The sequence below is a fragment of the Ranitomeya variabilis genome, chromosome 5 (genome assembly GCF_051348905.1).
Source record: "Ranitomeya variabilis isolate aRanVar5 chromosome 5, aRanVar5.hap1, whole genome shotgun sequence".
NCBI classification, from domain to species: Eukaryota; Metazoa; Chordata; class Amphibia; order Anura; family Dendrobatidae; genus Ranitomeya; species Ranitomeya variabilis.
In genome coordinates this window covers 173,101,652-173,123,724 of record NC_135236.1, presented here as the reverse complement: position 1 = coordinate 173,123,724, position 22,073 = coordinate 173,101,652, and the positions used below count along the sequence as shown (strand labels likewise).

At 44.1% G+C, this 22,073-nt stretch overlaps 1 protein-coding gene across 3 annotated transcripts in view; it reads right to left on the bottom strand.

Moving 5' to 3' along the window:
* ZNF710 (zinc finger protein 710) overlaps positions 1–21,815 on the bottom strand; it is a 239,113-nt gene extending 217,298 nt beyond the window's left edge. The window contains exon 1 of one of the 3 annotated variants that reach the window (XM_077263525.1): positions 21,432–21,815. The gene's annotated coding sequence lies outside the window, so the exon portion shown is untranslated. The remainder of the gene's footprint in view (positions 1–21,431) is intronic. The other 2 variants (XM_077263524.1, XM_077263519.1) reach the window with 2 other exon arrangements.
* Positions 21,816–22,073: the final 258 nt, after the last annotated feature.

Sequence of the window (22,073 nt, the reverse complement as noted above, 5' to 3'; positions counted from 1 at the left end):
CGCATTAGACGGCCCGACTGCGCACCCCTGCCAGCTGCGCCTGGGGCACATGCTCCGGCTGCCCCCCCTAGATACGCCACTGGCCTATGTATCATGTCTGTAGTAGGTCACAACAGCCGTAGGTGCTCTAATAAGTTCTAAAGATGCTGGTCAAGAAAGGGGTGAATAGGCCTGAGGCTGCGGTAGTCTGTAAATGCAGTAAAAGTACAATATTGTGTTGAATTTGGAGAAATCACTTGTTATATTAGTTGTTTTCAGAAAGTTACAATGTTTTTGTTTTATCAGTTTATTGTTAATAGCACAAAGTTTCTACACTTTTCTAATGAACCTAATTTTCAATGGGGTTTGAATAATTTTGATTGCAACTGTAGCATTAAAAGAGAAGACAATTTCCCCTACCTGTCTCTAGTCTAGTGTGCTTGCTCATTATAAACGTTAATGATAGAAACATTTTTGTGATATCATCCCTCAATAGCCAGATGTACGAGTCAGAAAACATGCAATTAACATTAAAGGGTTTCTCCATTATTAGTGTCACGGTATCTAAAGCGACACCTACGGGGGGGGGGGGGGGGGGTGTCAGTAAACAGACAGCACAACAAATTTACAATAGAATGGAAAAGGGGGGGAGGGCCTATCAATAGGGAAATGAAGGAAGGGACACCCCTGAGCCGGTCCCTGCACTCCCATAATGCCCTAAGTGGGTCCTTCCTCCCACCGCTGTCAGGAAACCTCATCCCTGTCACCTAACTCTGCCCTGGCTAGTGCACTGGCCAGCGATGGGCATTAGCAGCACCATTGCAGATATTACCACACGGGGGAGAGTGACAAAGATGAAATGGACGAGGAAATAAACACTTAGTTTTCTCTGCTGCAAAGCACAGCAGAATAAAGGCACCAGGATAATGAACCCAGCAGAAGCACCACTGCACCCAGAGAGCTCCTCACTCAGGCTTGGTCACTGCAGATTACTCTATCACCAACAGTCAGCTGATGCATCAGGTGACCATTATAGGATGGTGGGATTGGTTACCACCACATCAGCTGACCCAGCAACACTGCAGTTACACCAGATAGCCAGCAGGGGGAGGGGGGAACTGACATTAACCCCCGATAGACTGAAAGGAAAAAACCTACATTTAAACAAAGTGGAACGAGAGCTACCACAAATCCAAAAATGGATTGTGACAGTACCCCCCTTTCAATGAGGGGCCTCTGGACCCTCAACACTGGACTTAACCAGAAAACAACATACGGTGAGGATGCCTCGATCTACCAGAGTTCACCTCCACAATCACCTGATCCTCAGGTTTACAGCGAACGAGCCCGATGGAGATGACAATAACATAGGCTCTTGAGGCGCCACAAATATCCAGAGCGCCAACCTATGGAATGTGTTGTGTACATGCATTACTGGAGGTAACTCCAGCTGGAAAGTCCCTGGGCTGAGAATAGCCAAGACCTAATCTGGCCCGATCACACTAGAACTCCAGGTCCCAGTAGCACACCTGATGTTTTTGGTGAACACCCACACGTACTTATTCACACACAGGTCCGGACCTGAATGTTTATTTCCATGCGTGCGTTTGCCACAAGATGGTGAACTCTTTGAAAAACCAACAGAGGCGTCCCCCTGCATCACCAAACTCATACCCTCACTACCCACAGAGGGAACCACCATCCACCCCTGACCCCTCCTCCTAAGAGGACTCCGAGACTCAGTGTTTACTTGGGGTGAGGGTTGAGTCTTGCCCCTACTCCCTGGCAGCACCTCCACTGCCACCACCAGAGAAGAAGGGGTAGGTTGAAGAAGGGCGGCAGAGATCGAAGCTCCCGGGCAGCAGTCCTTACACGACTGGTCCCAGCTGACTACTTCCCTGGACCACCAATCTATGACCGGGTTGTGTTTCTTCAACTAAGGGAGGCCTAAGACGATGGGAGTTGGCATACCCTCCAAAACGTAGCATGACAGGGACTCTTCATGACGAGTCCCTATACACAGATTTATATTATCTACGACTAGGGTCACCCTCCCCTGTCTGAGTGGGACAGAATCAATTGCCTGCACGCTTAGGGGTCTCACCAGCATCCTACCCCTCAGACCATGGGTCTGGACAAAGTTAGAATCCAGCAAATTGACTCCAGCTCCACTATCCACAAGCACCAGTATACACTGTGTTCCAAATTATTATGCAAATAATATTTCCTCATATTTTCTCTAAATTACCTATCTGAATTGCAGTCATTGTTATTTTCCAGTCATCTACTATTCTAGTATAATTGCAATGTTTTGGAACAAACTGCCTATGAAAACAGTATCTTTTTTAAAAAAAATTAACACTCAAAATGCATGTTCCAAATTATTATGCACAGCAGAGTTTTCAACCTTTTTTTTTATTTTGACCAAAGAAATGGTCAATTGTGAAGTTATAAGCATTATCAGCTTATTACAAAGTGAAATCAAACAGTTTTCAAGTGAAAACTTTATTCTAGGTGATGTTACATTTGCACATAGGACCCCTTGTTCGAAAGAAGCTTCTGAACTCTCTCGTCCATTGAATTTGTCAGTTTTTGGATGGTTTCTGCTTCCAATTGTTTTGCATGTGGACAGAATACCCTCCCAGAGCTGTTGCTTAGATGTGAACTGCCTCCCGCCATCATAGACACTCCTTTTGATGATGCTCCAGAGGTTCTCGATGGGGTTGAGGTCAGGGGAAGATGGTGGCCACACCATAAGTTTGTCCTCTTTTATGCCCATAGCAGCCAGAGATGCAGATGTGTTTTTTGCAGCATGAGACGGTGCATTATCATGCATGAAAATGATCTTGCTGCGGAAAGCACGGTTCTTCCTCTTGAACCATGGCAGGAAGTGTTGTTTTAGAAACTCCACAGATTATGGAGTTCATCTTTACCCCTTCAGGGATCATAAAGGGGCCAACAATCTCTCTCCCCATGATTCCAGCCCAAAACATCACTCCACCTCCTCCTTGTTGGCGCCTTAGACATGTTTTCATGGGGTGTCCATCAACCAGCCATCCTCCACTCCATCCATCTGGACCATCGAGCGTTGCACGGCACTCCTCGGTGAACAAAACAGTTTGGAAGTCAGTCTTCATGTATCGTTTGGCCCACTGGAGCCGTTTCTGCTTGTGTGCAGTGGATAGAGGTGGTCGACAGGATGGCTTATGCACAGCTGCAAACCTCTGAAGGACCCTGCATCTTGTTGTTCTGGGGACGTTGGAGGCACCAGCAGCTTCAAAAACATGTCTGCTGCTATGACAAGGCATTTTTGCAGCTGCTCTTTTAACCTTATGCAATTGCCTGTTGGAAAGAGTCCTCAATTTTTCCTTATCAGCACGCACACGTGTGTGTGCTGGGAATTAGCTACATACTTCTTGATTGTGCAATGATCACGATGAAGTGTCTTGGCAATGTTGATTGTAGTCATGCCTTGACCAAAATACTCCACAATTTGTTGCTTCTCAGCAGCCGACACATCCTTTTTCTTTCCCATTTTGGCAAAAAATGTAGGCTGCTTAATAATGTGGAACAGCCTTCTTTAGTAGTCTTGTCTTTATTTGGACACACCTGCCAAACTAATTTGCACAAGTATCTGCAATTGCTTTCAGTGATATAAAGAGCCCTGACACACATCACCATCAATGAGTTTAAATGACAAACAAAAAAATTCTAACCTTATCACTCCTAAACTCTTTGTGCATAATAATTTGGAACACAGTGTAGTGATATCTGTGACATCGTGACAACTAGGACAACCACTTCTAGAACTAAATGTTTAGCGTCAATAAAATAATACTCACATTCCATACCGGCGTCGTTCCCACAGTGTCAGCACTCGCGGTCCCTGGGCTCTCGTGCAGTCATTGTGACACGTGGTGCCCAGTGTCACTATCTCCGCCTTCATACAAATCGAACATGAAGAGAAAGTGAGAGATCAGCTGCAGCCCGGACTTCCTTGTCATGTTCAATCAGGATGAAGGCGGTGATGCATGCACTGATTGGGCGCCGAAGTCACGTGTCACAAGAGCCCCAGGACCACGAGTGCCGACGCCGCTGGAACGGCGCCGGCACGGTAGCTTGAGTATACGCTTTTTTTGTATTGGGGCCAAACATTTCATTCAAGAAGAGGTTGTCCAAGTAGTGGTGATAATGATTTTAATGATAAATTTTAATACCTGATTAATTTTTTTTTTAATTTTATTATGCCAGATTTCCACAGTGTTTTACTGCAAACCACCTGTTTTGTGATATTGCAAATTTGACGCATTGACAAGTCAGCCCCATGCTAAGAAAACACCAAGCACAACTTGTTAATTGGTTTATCATGTCTAACACACCACATGTTACCATATACTGTATCTCCATGAGTGATACAGAATAAACGCGCTCAATAAAAATAACCTTATTAGGTGTTAGACGAAGCAATGTGTTATAGACTAGGAACAAAGTTTGTAACAAAAAATATTTTACAAAACCTTTCCATACTTTTGTTAGCAAAGTCTTTAGAACATTTATTTCTTAGCTATATGCATTTCCGAGAAAGAGCATATGGAGCAGAGTTATCAATTGATTTATGCAGATTTTATGCGACACGTGCACCATATTTTGTAACACATCTGAAAAAGTGGACAGGACCTCAATTGTCCTGAGAGTAATTCATTTACTAAAATGTTCAGACACTTACCATTTCACATACGGCACGTGGCTATAACTGTTTGCCCCATTGGTGATTCTGCTGAAGGGACTGGGATGCCAACTAAGGCTATGTTCACACAAGCATTTTTGCTGCAGCTAAAACCTGCACTAATGCAGTAAAAACAATGCATTGAAAACTGCCGTGTTTCAGCGTTTTCAAAGCGTTTTTTTTGGTGCGGATTACATTTTCTTTGTTTACTGTACATGTAGTTTGTTTTATTCACTAAAAATGCTTCATACACATTTATTGCATTTTTTAAACATATTTTGCAATATCTCATTGCTTTGTATGCATAAAAAACATGGAAAGAATGGACATGCTATAGATTTAAAAAACGCTGCAATCCTAAAATTTAGTTTGAAAAAAAAAAAAAAACAAGTGTGCATGAGATTTCTGAAAGTGTATAGCTTTTGCTGGTACTGGAATAAGTAGCTTTTAATTTGAGTGAAAAAAATGCAGCAAAAAAACCCACTGCAAAAATGATGCATGTGAACATTGCCTAATGGTTTTGTTCCCAGCTCTCTTTTACCTGATACAACATTTATCTTAGATCGCATGGAGGAGAGAAATGCTGCAAAACACCTTACAAAATCTCCCTAGGTAAGCAGATGCAGACTTATTGGCATTATTGCTACCGACATGAAAGCAGACATATACGGTAGGTAATAGGAAATAAGTTTGTATAATTGAAGGGCTAGGTTAAAAAAAACAACAACAAAAAAACAGTGTCTCAACCATTTATAATCATGGCTATAGCATGGGGGTCAAGGAAAAGTATGTGCCGCAGGTGCCAACTAGAAACTCTGTCTTAGGCCGTGGTCACACTTGCGAGTGCAATGCGAGAAATTCGGGCATCAATACACGGCACTACTGCCGGCACTCGGGACCGGAGCGTGTGTCTGCATAGAAATACATGCAGCTGAAAGCTCCGGTCCAGAGTGCCGGCGGCAGTGCCGAGTATTGATGCCCGAGTTTTTCGCATTGCACTCGCAAGTGTGGCCCTGACCTAAGATAGAGTTTCTAGTTGGCACTTGCGGATGACAGGAAGTTTCTCAGCTCTGGTAACCCGGATGTCGCCGTGACTATAGCAGCAATCGGGACCCCGGCTCACGCCGCTCTCCATAATCTTTGAAAATTCTTGGAGAACAGGAGAAGTCCCAGAAGACTGGAGAAGAGCAAATGTTGTTTCTATGTTCAAAAAGAGGAAGAAGGTGGACCCAGTATGGTGAGTCTGACATCTATACCAGGAAAGATCTTTAAACAAATTATTAAGCAACGTGTATTTAAGTACCTGGACAAGAATGAAGTGATTAAACAGAGTCAGCATGGGTTTGTAACTAATAAGTCACGTCAGACTAACTTAATTTCCTTCTATGACAGAATCATTGACTGGGTGGATCAGGAAATGCTGTAGATATAGTATAGCTTGACTTCAGCAAAGCATTTGACAAAGTATCTCACACAATCCTCATTGAAAAAATGACCAAGTATGGAATGGACAAGGCAACTGTTAGGTGGATTCATAACTGGCTTAGTGATCGGACCCAAAGAGTGGTCGTAAATGGCTGCACATCCAGTTGGAAGAATGTCTCAAGTGGGGTACCGCAGAGCTCTGTCCTGGGCCCTGTATTGTTCAACATCTTTATCAATGATTTAGATGAAGGAATTGAGGGTACACTGATTAAATTTGCTGATGACACAAAGCTAGGAGGGATAGCTAATACTAGAGAAGAGATGGAGAGGATTCAAAAAGATATAAATAAACTGTAGCAGTGGGCAGCAACTAACAGAATGGTTTTTAACTGGGAAAAATATAAAGAACTACATCTGGGCAATAAAAATGAAAAAAGCATATACAGAATGGGAGGAATAGGGCTAAGTAACAGCACATGTGAAAAAGACTTGGGTATACTAATAGATCATGGACTGAACATGAGTCAACAGTGTGATGCAGCAGCAAAAAAGGCAAATACAATTCTGGGATGTATTAACAGAAGCCTACAGTCTAGATCACATGAAGTCATTATTGCCCTCTACTCCTCTTTGGTCAGACCTCACCTGGAATACTGTGTCCAGTTTTGGGCACCACATTTTAAAAAAGACAACAAACTGGAGCAAGTTCAGAGAAGAGCGATCAGAATGGTGACCGGTCTGCAAACCATGTCCTATGAGGAACGGTTACAGGATTTGGGAATGTTTAGCTTGCAAAAAAGAAGACTGAGAGGGGACTTAATAGCGGTCTACAAATATCTCAAGGGTTGTTACAGTGTAGAAGGATCATCTTTATTCTCATTTGCACAAGGAAAGACTAGAAGCAATGGGATGAAACTGAATGGGAGGAGACAGATTAGATATTAGAAAAAACTTTTTGACATTTAGGGTGATCAATGAGTGGAACAGGCTGCCACGAGAGGTGGTGAGTTCTCCTTCAATGGAAGTCTTCAGAGGCTGGACAGATATCTGTCTGGGATAATTTAGTGAATCCTGCTTTGAGCAGGGGGTTGGACCAGATGACCCAGGAGGTCCCTTCCAATTCTACCATTCTATGATCCAAAGGCAGAGGGGCTGTCAGTCCCTGTGCCGGCTCCAGAACGCAGCGATCATGTTTGATTGCAGTGTTCCAGGAGTTAAAGTGCCGGGAGCGGTCTTGGCACTTAGTGCCAGGTGTCAGCTGTGAGAATCAGCTGACACCCAGCCACGATCGGCCGTGCTCTCCTGTGAGCGCGGCCGATCGCTATGACGTACTATCCTGTCCATAGTCAGACAGACCGAGGGCACATGGACGGGATAGCACGTCAGCTGTCAGAGAGGAAGACCAGAAGTTAGACCGTCATGTCAGGTAATGAATCGCAGGTCTTCTTTAGAGATGGTGTGATTTGTGTCCCATATTAAATTACAAGTATAGAGATGGCTAGCACACGACCGAGGGAAGTAAGGTGCTAGTGAACGGGAAGTAATCCCATCAATACGTACAAGTCTATAATCACTGCACACTTTGCAACAAGGTTTATGCTTCAAAATAATGTGTGTTTTATTTATAAGTGAAGAGGCGACAAGTATAGACGTTTCGGCCACTCTGTGGCCTTGATCACTGTGTCGCGTAGTAGAGATGTGTCACTGAGTGATGCTCGAGCGTCCTGGATCAGTATGGGTCAAAATCTGGATAACCCCTGATTTTGAGCTGCACCAGCCAATATGGTGAGTGCGCCCTCTTTGGTATAGCGCAATAGTAGAGCTGTATGAGCCCAGACTGTATAGATGCCAATCCAGTCCGGATACGGGGTTGTGTATAGCTGGAGGAGTGCTGGCACAACCGTGCCTTAGCGGTGGGATGCCTCATATTAAATGGATTTAGTTTCCTCTGGTGCTGAAGAGGTTAAAAACCCTTTCTATGCTGGTCAGAAACATGCAGCTCCATTTCAGCAGCTTCTAATCTGGTTATTACCTTTTCCCATAAAAACTGGTCAGACCTTCCTATCTCTGCCGATCAAAGATTAGTCTTCCTGTGCTGTGTGCTAAAGAAGAGTGGTTGGAGTAGAGTTGTTGTAGTAGTGTTTGTGGTTTGCTGTAGTACGTGTGTGTTTATCTTCTGGTCCCTGTCCAATTTAGTTTATGCCTTCCTGTCCCTATCCTTCTCCCTATTGTTGGTTCGTGCTTTTGTACGATTAGCATGAGAGGCAGTATTACAAAGAAAGGTATATACTGATAAAGAAAATAAGCAAAGCAGCTATTATAATCTATACTTTGCCAATATATTATATTACTTGTTATATGCCAGCTATTGCATATACCAGCTTTATAAAATCATGGTGCAGATATTGTTAGAATATTCTGTAAGATGTTGTTCTATACATTTGTGCTTAAAGCTTACATACCCCTGCAGAATTTTTGCTTTCTTGGCCTTTTTTCAGAGAATATAACACCAAAACTATTTCTCCACTCATGGTTAGTGGTTAGGTGAAGCCATTTATTGTCAAACTACTGTGTTTTCTCTTTTTACATCATAATGACAACCCAAAACATCCAAATGACCCCGATCAAAAGTTCACATACCAATGATTTTTTCCAGACTACTGTTTCCTACTGTCATGGTAGCTGCAGTAAGCGCATATCTCCAATTATTGCTCAGATAAGATGGCTACCCCAATAAACACATACAGAAAATAGAATTTAAAAAAAGCAACAGTCAGAACATATAAATAGAAAATATTTTCAGTTTGTTTGGTGATACATTCCTATAGGAAAACATTAACGTGAATTCTGCCTATAGAACCTGCCATTACATGGCTCTATAGTGACGTATAACTATTAGTGGCCATTTTCACATTACCGTATGTTGTGCAGGAAGTGATATCCACATTATCGTATGTCTAATCTTCCCAGCCCTGTAAAAGACTGCATGAGCAAACAGCTGTCAATGACTGTATTAGATTTCATGACACAATTTGTAGGATCTCGTTTTCTTGTTATAAAAGTAATGACAGCTGACAGAAGATCCTTACAAGCTGCTGCTGTTCTTTCTGGAGGAAGTCAAGTCTGCTGGCAGGGATGACTAAGGCGAGAGCAACATTGCACCTATTATTTTGCTGTTAGAGCAGGCTAAGCACAATGTGGCGGGATAATGAGGGTCATTATATCAATGATCACTCAGACTTGTACATGTCATCTTAATGAACAGGCAATTGATGACAGAGATACAGGTCAGATAAGTATTGATGAAGAAGACACGCGAAGGATCAGAGAAGGGTAGAATATTTATATTCTCCTTTTATATGACTTATCAGTGACTTCAGCTGGGTATACGCGCTGTGCCGCTGCAGCAGACGTGGGAAACTGGCCTAATTATAAAAGCAGTTGTAAATGCAAATATACAGTTATATGAAAAAGTTTGGGCACCCTTATTAATCTTAAAGGGAACCTGTCACCTGAATTTGGCGGGACCCGTTTTGGGTCATATGGGCGGGGTTTTCGGGTGTTTGATTCACCCTTTCCTTACCCGCTAGCTGCATGCTGGCCGCAATATTGGATTGAAGTTCATTCTCTGTCCTCCAGAGTACACGCCAGCGCAAGGCAATATTGCCTTGCGCAGGGGTGTACTCCGGAGGACAGAGAATTAACTTCAATCCAATATTGCGGCCAGCATGCAGCCAGCGGGTAAGGAAAGGGTGAATCAAACACCCGAAAACCCCGCCCATATGACCCAAAACTGGTCCCGCCAAATTCAGGTGACAGGTTCGCTTTAAGCTTAATATTTTATGAAAATTGTTTTTTTTGCAACAGCTATTTCAGTTTCATATATCTAATAACTGTTGGACACAGTAATGTTTCTGCCTTGAAATGAGGTTTATTGTACTAACAGAAAATGTGCAATCTGCATTCAAACAAAATTTGACAGGTGCATAAGTATGGGCACCCTTATCATTTTCTTGTTTTAAATACTCCTACCTACTTTTTACTGACTTACTAAAGCACTTTTTTTGGTTTTGTAACCTCATTGAGCTTTGAACTTCATAGCCAGGTGTATGCAATCATGAGAAAAGCTACTTAAAGTGGCCACTTGCAAGTTGTTCTCCTGTTTGAATCTCCTCTGACGAGTGGCATCATGGGCTCCTCAAAACAACTGTCAAATGATCTGAAAACAAAGATTATTCAACATAGCTGTTCAGGGGAAGGATACAAAAAGCTGTCTCAGAGATTTAACCTGTCAATTTCCACTGTGAGGAACATAGTAAGGAAATGGAAGAACACAGGTACAGTTCTTGTTAAGGCCAGAAGTGGCAGGCCAAGAAAAACATCAGAAAGGCAGAGAAGAAGAATGGTGAGATCAGTCAAGGACAATCCTCAGACCACCTCCAGAGAGCTGCAGCATCAACTTGCTGCAGATGGTGTCATTGTGCATCGGTCAACTATACAACGCACTTTGCACAAGGAGAAGCTGTATGGGAGAATGATGCGAAAGAAGACGTTTCTGCAAGCACGACACAAACAGAGTCGGCTGAGGTATGCAAAAGCACATTTGGAGAAGCCAATTTCTTTTTGGAAGAAGGTGCTGTGGACTGATGAAACCAAGATTGAGTTGTTTGGTCATACAAAAAGGCATTATGCATGGCGGCAAAAAAACACAGTGCGTTGTATAGTTGACAGATGCACAGTGACACCATCTGCAGCAAGTTGATGCTGCAGCTCTCTGGAGATGGTCTGAGGATTGTCCTTGACTGATCTCACCATTCTTCTTCTCTGCCTTTCTGATGTTTTTCTTGGCCTGCCACTTCTGGCCTTAACAAGAACTGTACCTGTGTTCTTCCATTTCCTTACTATGTTCCTCACAGTGGAAATTGACAGGTAAAATCTCTGAGACAGCTTTTTGTATCCTTCCCCTGAACAGCTATGTTGAATAATCTTTGTTTTCAGATCATTTGACAGTTGTTTTGAGGAGCCCATGATGCCACTCTTCAGAGGAGATTCAAACAGGAGAACAACTTAGGCTACGTTCACATTTGCGTTGTGCGCCGCAGCGTCGGCGCCGCAACGCACAACGCAAACAAAAACGAGGCAAAACGCACGCTAAAACGCTGCGTTTTGCGCCGCATGCGTCGTTTTTGCCCGCAAGTTGGACGCAAAAAAAAATGCAACTTGAAGCGTTTCTTGCGTCCAACGCTTGCGGCCATGCGGCGCAAAACGCAGCACAACGCATGTCCATGCGCCCCCATGTTAAGTATAGGGGCGCATGACGCATGCGGCGCCGCTGCGGCGCCCGACGCTGTGGCGCTGACCGCAAATGTGAACGTAGCCTTACAAGTGGCCACTTTAAGTAGCTTTTCTCATGATTGCATACACCTGGCTATGAAGTTCAAAGCTCAATGAGGTTACAAAACCAAAAAAAGTGCTTTAGTAAGTCAGTAAAAAGTAGGTAGGAGTATTTAAAACAAGAAAATGATAAGGGTGCCCATACTTATGCACCTGTCAAATATTGTTTGAATGCTGATTGCCCATTTTCTGTTAGTACAATAAACCTCATTTCAAAGCAGAAACATTACTGCGTCCAACAGTTATTTGATATGTGAAACTGAAATAGCTGTTGCAAAAAAAAACAATTTTTATAAAACATTAAGCTTAAGATTAATAGGAGTGCCCAAACTTTTTCATATAACTGTATGAGTATCACACAATATAAGGAAGCATAATCGCGTTATCCGGCAGTTCGCCATTTGTGTTCTCTAGGCGACAATCAAGTGCTCATTTTGGCCATTCCCAAATGGCTGTGAGGACGAGATATTGAGGATATTGCTCCACACTCAGAGAGCTGGGACATGGCTGCGTCGGGTGAGAAGCGGGGCCTAGGTGCTTGTGTCTTAAGGTTCTTCACAGACAGAACGGATCTGATTTTTCAGTCAAGATTCAAGCAGTACCTTAACGACCAGAGGTATTTTTGATTTTGCACTTTCATTTTTTGCTCCCTTTCTTCCCAGAGCCATAACTTTTTTTTTTTTTTTCTTGTCAAAATGGCTTGTTTTTTACGGGACGAGTTGTACTTTTGAACGACACCATTGGTTTTAGCATGTCGTGTACTTGAAAACGGGAAAAAATTCCAAGTGCTGTAAAATTGCCAAAAAGTGCAATCCCACAGCTTTTTGTTTTAATCATGTTCACTAAATGTTAAAACTGACCTGCCACTATGATTCTCCAGCTCATTATGAGTTCACTAGATGGTGGCCCGATTCTAACGCATCGGGTATTCTAGAATATGTATGCGTAGTATATTGCGCAGCCCACGCAGTATATTGCACAGCCACGCAGTACATTGCGCAGCCCAAATAGTACATTGCGCAGCCCACGCAGTACATTGCACAGCCCACGCAGTACATTGCGCAGCCCACACAGTACATTGCCCAGTCACGTAGTATTTCGCCCAGTCACGTAGTATAATGCTTCATGTAGTTATGGCCCCATATAATGCTCCATGCAGTTCTTTATGGCCCCATAGATGCCCCATATAATGCTCCATGCAGTTCTTTATGGCCCCATATAATGCTACATGCAGTTATGGCCCCATAGATGGCCCATATAATGCTCCATGCAGTTATGGCCCCATAGATGCCCCATGTAATGTTCCATGCAGTTCTTTATGGCCCCATAGATGCCCCATATAATGCTCCATGCAGTTCTTTATGGCCCCATATAATGCTCCATGCAGTTATGGCCCCATAGATGGCCCATATAATGCTCCATGCAGTTATGGCCCCATAGATGGCTCAAATAATGCTCCATGCAGTTATGGCCCCATAGATGCCCCATGTAATGCTCCATGCAGTTCTTTATGGCCCCATAGACGCTCCATACAGCATTGTGCCACATGTAATGCTGCTGCTGAGGCAATAAAAACAAAATATCACATACTCACCTCTCGTCGCTGCTCCTCAGCGTCCCGTCTCTCCGCACTGACTGTTCAGGCAGAGGGCGGCGCAGTTATATACTGCGTGGGCTGTGCTATATACTATGTGCCCTGTATTATATACTGCGTGGCCTGTGTTATATACTGCGTGGCCTGTGTTATATACTGCGTGAATTTCATCAATGAAATTCAGAAAGTCGCATTTAGAGCAAACTGCATTCATATTCCCACAGTAGTGTTCATGAATTGTGCTTTCATTGTCTGTTACATAATGTGCAAGTTGTTGAATATTATCCTGGTCGTGCCTTAGTTGGTAGAGCATTCATTTTTTATGAATTTGGCGATCATGTTGTCCCTGTCATACAACAATTTGTTGTGGTGTCTCCTTTTGGCGACGGTGTCTGTGAGATTCCACATCCTGGGCTTGTCTGGCGGCAGTTTGTTGTGGTGTCTCCTGTTCCCGATGTTGTCGTTTTCTTGCTGCTGCTTTTCTGTCATCCTCACTGGCGTATTTTCGTTTATGACCCATTCTAAGATAGAAACACAGGGAGATGCCGCCCATACAGGGAGACGCAGGCACACACCCTACACGATGGCGGCACTTGACAGCAGTGGAGGACAATGATGATTCCAGAATTCGCGGCAGACTGTGCCCGTCGCCGGCTGGCCTCGACCAATCAGCAAGGCGGGATTTCCGAGACAGACAGACAGACAATTAGACCCTTAGACAATACAATGACGGCACTTGACAGCAGTGGAGGACAATGCCCGTCGCTGATTGGTCGAGGCCTGGAGGCCTCGACCAATCAGAGACGCGGGATTTCCAGGACAGACAGACAATTAAACCCTTAGACAATATATATATATATATATATATATATATATATATATATACACACACATACACCAAACATGTCTAGGTTCTTTTTTTATCTAAGTGGTGAAAAAAAGAGTTTGTGAAAAAAAATTGCGCCATTTTTCGATACCCGTAGCGTCTCCATTTTTCGTGATCTGGTTAGGGCTTATTTTTTGCATGCCGAGCTGACGTTTTTAATGATACCATGTTGGTGCAGATACGATCTTTTGATCACCCGTTATTGCATTTTAATGCAATGTTTCAGCGACCAAAAAAGTGTAATTCTGGTGTTTTCACTTTTTTTCTCGTTACGCCGTTTAGCGATCAGGTTAATTCTTTTTTTATGTTGAAAGATTGGGCAATTCTGAACGTAGCAATATCATATATGTGTGTTTGATTTTCTTTATTGTTTTATTTTTAATGGGGCGAAAGGGAGGTGATTTGAACTTTTAGTTTTTTTATTTTAATATTTTTAAAAACATTTTTTTTTTACTTTTTACATGTTTCAATAGCCTCCATGGATGAATAGAAGCTGCCATAACCCGATCGGCTCTGCTACATACAGGCGATGATCAGATCGCCATTATGTAGCAGAAATGCTAACTTGCTATGAGCGCCGACCACTGGGCGATGCTCATAGCAATCAGGTAGTGACAACCATAGGGATCTGCTGGAGACCTCTGGTTGTCATGCCAACCCATCGGTGACCTGTGATCACGTGATTTGGGTCACCGATGGGCGGGATTTCTGGTGCACTTGCCAGAAGTGCGAGTTACTGCATATACTTGTGTATAAGCCGAGTTTTCCAGCACTCATCATACTCACCTACCGGCGTGCCCTCGGCGCTGGCTCTGCATCTCGTTCCGGTGCCGGCAGCGTGAGAAAATATTCGGAAAAATTCTCACGCTAGAGTTCATATGAGTTTATGCCACCAGGGGGCGCAGCACCGCAAGTCAACAAAGCTGCATTCCATTCATTCCCCAGGTTTTACAGCCAGCATTAGCAGGCTCCTGGTTGTAAATTTAGTTAACCCCTTCAGATGGATGTACATCGTGGGACATGACTGTACGGCGGACAGGTATGGGATATTGGTGTTTTTTTATTTTTCCATTTTTTTCAGAAGATCGAGGGTCGACAGTTGGATTGAGCGTACAATAAAACCCCCTGTGTATTTATTTCATTAAAATACTTTATTCATAATGTGTTTATTTAACCCTTTATTAGTATTGGATTAATAATGGATAGGTGTCTTATTGACATCTCTCCATTATTAACCAGGCTTAATGTCACCTTACATTAGCAAGGTGACATTAACCCTTTATTACCCCATATCACACCGCTACTCGGCAGTGAGAAGATGTGCCTTTTCTGGGGTGGCTGGGGGCAGATGTTTTTAGCCAGGGGGGCCCAATAACCATGGTCCCTCTGTAGGCTATTAATATCTGCCCTCAGTCACTGGCTTTCACACTCTGGCAAAGAAAATTGCGCAGGAGCCCACGCCAGTTTTTTCTGTGATTTAACCCTTTATTTTAACACCTACAGCTCCCAAATTTTGCACAAAGACACTTCTAACATTAGTAGTGAGGAATATGTAAAAATATAATGGACATGAAATGGTTTACTGTATGTAAACCATGTGTCATATCCTGTCGGGTTTGATAAGGAGATAGCAAAAGCTGGCAATTGAACTACCGGCTTTTCTGCCATCTAGCACTGTATGAAATATAAATATATACATATATGTGTGTAACTGACAAATATTATAATATATATATATATATATATATATATATATATACACATATACACACACACACACACACACACACACACACTCAGTACAGAGCAAAAGTTTGGACACACCCCATTAAAAGATATTTCTGTAATTTCATGACTATGAAAATTGTACATTCACACTGAAGGCATGAAAACTATGAATTAACAGATGTGGAATTATATACGTAACAAAAAAAGTGTGAAACAACTGAAATTATGTCTTATATTCTAGGTTCTTCAAAGTAGCCACCTTTTGCTTTGATGACTGCTTTGCACACTCTTGGCATTCTCTTGATGAGCTTTAAGAGGTAGTCACCGGGAATGGTTTTCACTTCACTTCACAGGTGTGCCCTGTCAGGTTTAATAAGTGGGATTTCTTGCCTTATAAATGGGGTTGGGACCATCAGTTGTGTAGTGCAGAAGTCTGGTGGATAAACAGCTGATAGTCCTACTGAATAGACTGTTAGAATTTGCATTATGGCAAGAAAAAAGCAGCTAAGTAAAGAAAAACGAGTGGCCATCATTACTTTAACAAATGAAGGTCAGCCAGTCCGAAAAATTGGGCAAACTTTGAAAGTGTCCCCAAGTGCAGTGGCAAAAACCATCAAGCGCTACAAAGAAATTGGCTCACATGAGGACCGCCCCAGGAAAGGAAAACCAAGAGTCACCTCTGCTTCTGAGTATAAGTTTATCTGAGTCACCAGCCTCAGAAATCGCAGGTTAATGCAGCGCGCCAGAGTCCTGGTCGTTGCAGTACTGTTGCTCCGCCGCTAAGGGGAGTGATGGTACGTCTGATGGCACTTAAGTTCACCTGACCAGGTATCACAGTCACACATTACACTTCACACTCTGGCCACCAGGGGGAGCAAGGGGTTCTATGTACTAGGCCACTCCTCACAATCTGGTAAAACTGGGGGCTGGATAGGAAGTTAGGAAGAAGCTGACTGGGTTTTGCCCAGGCAACACCTAGTGAGAGAAGAGGTTGCTTGGGAAGATTGAGGGGGGTCCCTGTCAGGGGTGGGATCCTGACAGAGGCCTAGCGAAAAGGACAGATCGTTACGGAACCGCGCCTGCACTTCATTGCGGCAGTATCTTAAGAAAGGATAAGAAGCGAGGTTTATTGTGGAGAAGTGAGAAACGAGATCACAGCACAAAGGAGAATAGAACCAGTAGGAGTCGTGCCCCGAGATCGGCAACATCCTACTGAGGCGCGTAGCCGGTGGCCGGAACGCCGAGGAAGTATTGGGCTCCACGCATTACTTCAAACAGCGGCAGGACAGTTAACTTTAGGTTGGCTGTCTCACCTAAATCACCTAAGCAGACAACGGAGGCAATTGTGGGAGAGGGGCGTCTCTAGGGTCCCTATAAAATAACTCCAGGCCTACCCCGTCATATGGGTGAGTCCTAGCCATATCATCTGGGGGACGGAGAGAGAAAGAACATCAGAAACAGACACAACAGTTGTGAGGACTATCCCGTGGTGCTCAGCAGGGAGGTACTACAACACCCAGGCGCTAGAAGGTAGGCACTGATTTCCACCTGCAAAGGGGACTCTGGATGTGCCTTTGGACCGGCCAGTCTCAGCCAGCCCTGTTAGCAGTGCTCTGGATTGCGGATCCCGAAGCCTTCAGTAAAGAGGTAAAGAGACTGCAACCTTGTGTCCTCGTTATTCATCGCACCTTGCACCACGCACCGTCATCACACCTTTCATTGGACGCCCCTTAGCAGGGTCACGGACCGGGTCTAGCCACCGTGATAACCCCAGGACCGAGACAGAGAGGCCCGGTACCGAGTACCCCGCGGCCCTGCGTCTGGGGCCGCTCCATTAAGAGCAGCTCAGATTAGAGACCAGGTCAATGCCACACAGAGTTCTAGCAGCAGACACACCTCTACAACAACTGTAAGGCCTCTTTTCCATTTGCGAGAAACACATCCGTGTCTGGCATGTGAAAACCAAGCTCTGGCTCCGGCACTCCAGAGCGGAGCGTGCGGCCGCATAGCAACACATGGAGCTGCACGCTCCGCTCCAAAGTGCTGGCGCCAGAGCTTGGTTTTCACATGCCAGACACGGACGTGTTTCTCACAAATGGAAAAGAGCCCTTAAGAAGATACTTTGTGCAGCAAGCCTTCGTAGTAAAATAGCTACTAGGAAACCACTGCTAAGGACAGGCAACACGCAGAAGAGACTTGTTTGGGCTAAAGAACACAAGGAATGGTCATTAGACCAGTGGAAATCTGTGCTTTGGTCTGATGAGTCCAAATTTGAGATCTTTGGTTCCAACCACCTTGTCTTTGTGCGACGCAGAAAAGGTGAACGGATGGACTCTACATGCCTGGTTCCCACCGTGAAGCATGGAGGAGGAGGTGTGATGGTGTGGGGGTGCTTTGCTGGTGACACTGTTGGGGATTTATTCAAAATTGAAGGCATACTGAACCAGCATGGCTACCACAGCATCTTGCATCGGCATGCTATTCCATCTGGTTTGCGTTTAGTTGGACCATCATTTATTTTTCAACAGGACAATGACCCCAAACACACCTCCAAGCTGTGTAAGGTCTATTTGACCAAGGAGAGTGATGGGGTGCTACGCCAGATGACCTGGCCTCCACAGTCACCAGATCTGAACCCAATCGAGATGGTTTGGGGTGAGCTGGACTGCAGAGTGAAGGCAAAAGGGCCAACAAGTGCTAAGCATCTCTGGGAACTCCTTCAAGATTGTTGGAAGACCATTCCCGGTGACTACCTCTTGAAGCTCATCAAGAGAATGCCAAGAGTGTGCAAAGCAGTCAAAGCAAAAGGTGGCTACTTTGAAGAACCTAGAATAGAAGACATATTTTCAGTTGTTTCACACTTTTTTGTTAAGTATATAATTCCACATGTGTTAATTCATAGTTTTGATGCCTTCAGTGTGAATGTACAATTTTCATAGTCATGAAAATACAGAAAAATCTTTAAATGAGAAGGTGTGTCCAAACTTTTGCTCTGTACTGTCTATAGACTGTATATATGTTTTCATGAATATTTGAGCCCATGGATCCTTTCTATGTCCATTTTGCAAGCCGGCGAGAATGCCATACGGATGACACACGGATAATTTTTGGAGAAAAAAAAAAAAAAAATTGCATCCTCGCATTGAAGATAGATCACTGTTCAGGAACTTTTCTGCATATCTCGCCCGTAAAAAATGGACCGTATTTTGATACGTTAGGTGTAACCCTGGCCTTAGAATGCTACTTAGGCTTCTTTCACACTTCCGTCGGTACGGGTCCGTCGCTAACGTTTTAACGTTGTTAAAATTCGGCACAACATGGGCAGCGGATGCAGTTTTTCAATGCATCCGCTGCCCATTCTAAGTGTCGGGGAGGAGGGGGCGGAGTTCCGGCCACGCATGCGCGGTAGGAAATGGTGGACCCGACGTACGAAAAAAACATTCCCTTGAACGTTTTTTCGTGAAGATGGTCCGCCAAATCACGACGCATCCAGTGCACGACGGACGCAACGTATGCCCATATCTCACGATCCGTCGGCAATACAAGTCTATGGGAAAAAAACGCATCCTGCTGGCACATTTGCAGGATGCGTTTTTTCCCAAAACGACGCATTGCGACGGACAGCAAACGACGCAAGTGTGAAAGAGGCCTTAGCTGCCTTAATAAAAATGTGGCTACAAGGAGAAAATGAACTTTTTTCCTCCCCAGAGCCAATGGCTTTCAGTCATGGGGTCGATGCAGGGAGCCGCTACAGTCACCACTCAGTATACCATGAGTGATGACTGTAAGCACACTCCAGCAGGTGACTGACAGCTGTTAGTGCACAGATACGCTGCAAAGTCAGGTGTCAATCAAAGAGCTGGGGTGTAGTTACAGCCGTCACTCACGGTATACTGATTGGTGTTGTGACTGTAGCCACTACGTGCACACCCCATGACTGAAAGCTGCTGCCAGGAAGAAATAAGTTCAGTTAGCCGGGGGTCATATTAGTGTATAACATTCGACTCAGGCTGCCGTCACACTAGCAGTATTTGGTCAGTATTTTACCTCAGTATTTCTAAGCCAAAACCAGGAGAGGAACAATCAGAGGAAAAGTATAATAGAAACATATGCTCCACTTCTGTATTTATCACCCACTCCTGGTTTTGGCTTACAAATACTGAGGTAAAATACTGACCAAATACTGCTAGTGTGACGGCAGCATCAAGAGTAATGACACTCAGCTCAAACTCTGTTGCGAGCGTGATCCGACTGCCATGTTACTGTGATCCGAACCTCTCACATGCGAGAATCGAATCACAGGTGAGAAGCAGGAGAGATTAATCTCTCCCAGCTTCTCCATTCCCTGTCTCGGCATATATCGGACTGCACTTGGATGACATCCGAGTGCAGTCTAATGTTTTCACACACAGATTGAATTGAAAGGCTGTGCGCTGTTAGAGATTTGCTGTCAATCACAGTATGCTGCGATTTTTTTTCTCATTACAAAACGTAATGTGAAAACAAATGGCAGATCTGCTCTGCCTCATTAAATAGCACTGGTCAGAGTGCAACGCGAGATGTTCTGGTATCGCACTCCTCCATATTATATGCCAGTGTGAATGAGCCCTTTAATCCTAGTATCTGCACATTCAGCATTGTAATGATACTTACCTGCACATTAACACTCTACCTGCAGGGAACTTGCAGTTTGCAAAATTACAGCTTCTTTTTAAAACCATTAGATACTGAAGCCATACACACTTCTTATAGTACAATAGCATTTGAAGAGTTTGAGCTGCTCTGTGCCAGACACTGACTGGGGCTATACGGATGGCTCCTATATGTGCACAATGTACTGGCACTGCCAAGGACCTGGAACTAGTATAATATGGGAATCTGGGCTAAATCCTAAGGCGTTGGTCCAAAGACCAGCATCCATCAGATTAATGCACACATCCTTATGAGGGTCCCAATGTGAGAAGTCTTTAGCGCCACCTTCTGGCCAAACACGGGAGTTTGTATGATACCATAGCAAGGTATGCAGCCAGCCTCTTCAGAGAGGACGCGGTCAGGAACTCTAGTGCCACCTATTGGAAGGAGCAAGCCTTGCCTTCCACATGAGTTAGGATAAGAAGAAAACCTAGAAACTCCGTTTGCGATTTTTGCCCCATCTATTCCTTGAGGATCTGCTTGTTAAATTAATAGGAGCTGAATAACGATTGAGTTAGAAAATATTACTTTTAGGTGGTGTGCCTATGGTGAGTTTTTGACACAGTGTTTTTTCTGCACTAAAACCACAGCACCTTACAGTTCCAGTGGATGTATAGAAATCTCCTGCCCACTGCGCTTTTTCTTTACTCAGTGTAACCAGACCTGCAGTGCGTGCTTCAGATCTGCAACAGGTGAATTTCTCGTCTGTACACTGAGTATTATGTGCGATTTTTCCCATAGATTTGCAATAAATGCGGAATACCCACAGGTAAAAAAATGCACATGCGACATTAGTACGTTTCCAATTGGCACATGATTGTATCAATAACGTTTTTTCAAAGCCAAATACCAGGAAGGATAAAAACCAAAGTAGTTTCATTTTAAACAGGAGACACCAACAAGAGAGGAAAAACGCAGCATCAAAAACTAGATCAAAACAAGTAAAAGATGAAATGAAAAAAACCTGACGTAATAGGTACAGAAAATCTGAAATATCAAAAACTCACCAAAAGCTCATGGTGTGAACGTGGCCTTATGCTGCAAATCTGTGCCATTTCTTCCAGTGTTTCCTCACTAGCAGGTGTTTCTGGCCCTTTTACACAGGGCATTGTACGAGAGTCGAGTGATGGGTTGGTCTCCGTACAGTTTGCATATTGTCAGCAGCATTTTCTCTGCTTGTATAAGGAGAACTCAGGTCCTTATAAACATTGCAATCAGCTGACAAACAAGCCTTCTAACATGCGGTCACATGCTGACTAGATGGGCGCAGCCTCCCTCAATCCAAGTCTAGTTGGAATGTGGCCGGATAAATGCAACTCATACACTTGTGGTGTCCGCAGCCGGAGAATCCTCAAAGCTTGCATGATGTGGGGATGATTGGCTGCAGGCTTGTACCCTAAGGCTGGATAACTCCTTTAAAGGGAACCTGTCACCTGAATTTGGCGGGACCAGTTTTGGGTCATATGGGCGGGGTTTTCGGGTGTTTGATTCACCCTTTCCTTACCCGCTGGCTGCATGCTGGCCGCAATATTGCCTTGCGCTGGCATGTACTCCGGAGGACAGAGAATGAACTTCAATCCAATATTGCGGCCAGCATGCAGCCAGCGGGTAAGGAAGGGGTGAATCAAACACCCGAAAACCCCGCCCAT